Genomic DNA, 2027 nt, shown 5'->3' with positions numbered 1-2027 from the left:
AGCAGGGAGAAAACAATGAGCTCATAATCTAGAATTTGTATTATTTTTATTTTTAGGGAAGGACATAGGCTTCTTTCATTGAGTTGTGCACAGGGAGGAGTGGAAGAAGAGGATTTTTAGTGTTTTGTTTGTCATGGTGTTCACTGTCTGTATGTCTGAGTATGCAGAAGCATGATGGCTTCAGTTGAAGTTTTCCATAGACACACTTCAGGACATCCCAGCATTTGTTACGACAGCTGAAGCATATGATGATTTGCCAGTGGAACAATGCATAAATAGTTTGGAATAGTCTGTGTGAGCAGTGCTTGTTTTTGTGAATCGTGGGCTGTTCCTGCCTTATTTTACAAATTATGAACAGGGAAACAAAAAAAACCCAACAAAAAAAGTTTTGCAACACCACCTACAACTATCTGTGACTTCTGCAGACCTTGTCTTAGTGCTTTGTGAACTGTTCTTAAAAGGACTAAATGCTTCCCTGACTTCAGTATAGTGTTTGTCTTCTCTGCTGGCTGAGGTTGCTCTTACCTATTTTAGTCAGCTTGTTCTTTTAAATGGGTGCAATCTCTGGTTGCATGAACACAGCTTAGCCTCAGGTTGGGGATCTGTTGGCATTACAAATCACACCCTTTTTCTGGGTGGAAAGTGTCATCCCAGAGGAATTCATGCAGCTTGGGTTTTTTGGTTCAGGCTCCAGTTAGGAAGCCTGCCTAGGAACACAGCTTTTTCTGTTGTTCTGGGGACAATTTAAGTTTTCCAGTCTTTTAACTGATCTCTGGCATGAAAAGTAGTTTGTAAACTGTAGGAAAGATAATTCCTCCCCTCTGTCAGTGGGTCTTGATGTGCTGGCTGGTTCAACATGACCTGGTTTTGGGACTGAGCTTCCCAGTAGGTGCTCAAGCCTTGACTATGAATTCTGAGCTTCCTGGCCCAAATTTGTCTGAAGTGGCTAATTATAACCTGGGTCACAGGTGCAGTAATGAGATGTCATTAACCTGATGATTTGTAAAGGTCAGGTTCTTCATGGGGAAGGAGTAACAGGCAGATGGCAAGTAAGACATTGCCAAAAAAAATGAAACAAAAAAGCACGAAGAAGGGCCAAAGCCAAACCATCCTGTTCTCCTGATGGAGCCCAGTGAGGCTGCTATCCACAACTTTCTTGATGAGAAACGTGGGGAGTAATGATGCTGTGCTGCTTCTGAAAATATATCCCAGCATGTCAGAGGAGGATCCAGGCTCTGATGGCTGGTGGTGGTGGTGGTAGGATCCCATTGTGGCTGCGTCACTGGAACCATTCAGGTGTGAGATCACCCCAGTGCCTTTTCATGGCTGGAGTGGGTTGAGTCACTGTCTCCTGCCTGTGTGAACCTGCTTGTGAATGACAACCTCCTCTCAACCTACATGTGTCTTCAGCCTCAATGAAACACAGTGACAGATTGCAGATGAAAATGCCCGCCTATATGGTGCAACCATCTGATGTGCTGGTAGAGGAAAACAAGACACTGCTATATAATCATTTGTGCAAATCTGATCACATTGATTGCTGTCTGTCTGGAGAGACAGAGCTGGAAATAGACGAGATGCATGTGTGCGAGGGCAAGAGCAAATTGGGGAGGGGGTTTTAGGTGAGGAACACACCCACGGCTTGTATAGAAACTGGGGAAAATGTCACAGAAACCAAAGTTAATGTTTAGCTAGAAAACATAAACTGGTGGAATTTGAGATGGCTTTTGAAAAAAAGTTGTTGCAAATACAGAAGCTGTGTGGAAAAGTTCTGAAGAGGCATGAAAACAAGTGGCTTTGAAAGCAGAAACCATTGAATTCAGCTTTTCCACACCGATAGATGTCCAGTTATAATTTATAAATCAGTGAATTATTTCTAACTGTTCCTTTCAGAAATGAGCAAGGATGTGGAAAGCTCACACATGGGGAGTGCTTAGGAAAGGAGGTAATTAGTTCCTCCATCATACTTGTTGACGTATGATGGTGTTGAGACACATTAGCAATGGCCTTTTCCGTGTGCAGGCAGT

At 43.2% G+C, this 2027-nt stretch overlaps 1 protein-coding gene across 1 annotated transcript in view; it reads left to right on the top strand.

The window, feature by feature from the left end:
• The window catches only part of LOC104411660 (GRAM domain-containing protein 4-like), a gene marked incomplete at its 3' end in the record, with an annotated part of 34118 nt that overhangs the window by 24148 nt on the left and 7943 nt on the right, over positions 1-2027 (top strand). The gene's annotated exons all lie outside the window — the stretch shown is intronic.

The sequence above is a fragment of the Nestor notabilis genome, unplaced genomic scaffold (assembly GCF_000696875.1).
Source record: "Nestor notabilis isolate BGI_N333 unplaced genomic scaffold, ASM69687v1 scaffold799, whole genome shotgun sequence".
NCBI classification, from domain to species: domain Eukaryota; kingdom Metazoa; phylum Chordata; class Aves; order Psittaciformes; family Psittacidae; genus Nestor; species Nestor notabilis.
This window is presented reverse-complemented; position numbering and strand designations above follow the sequence as displayed.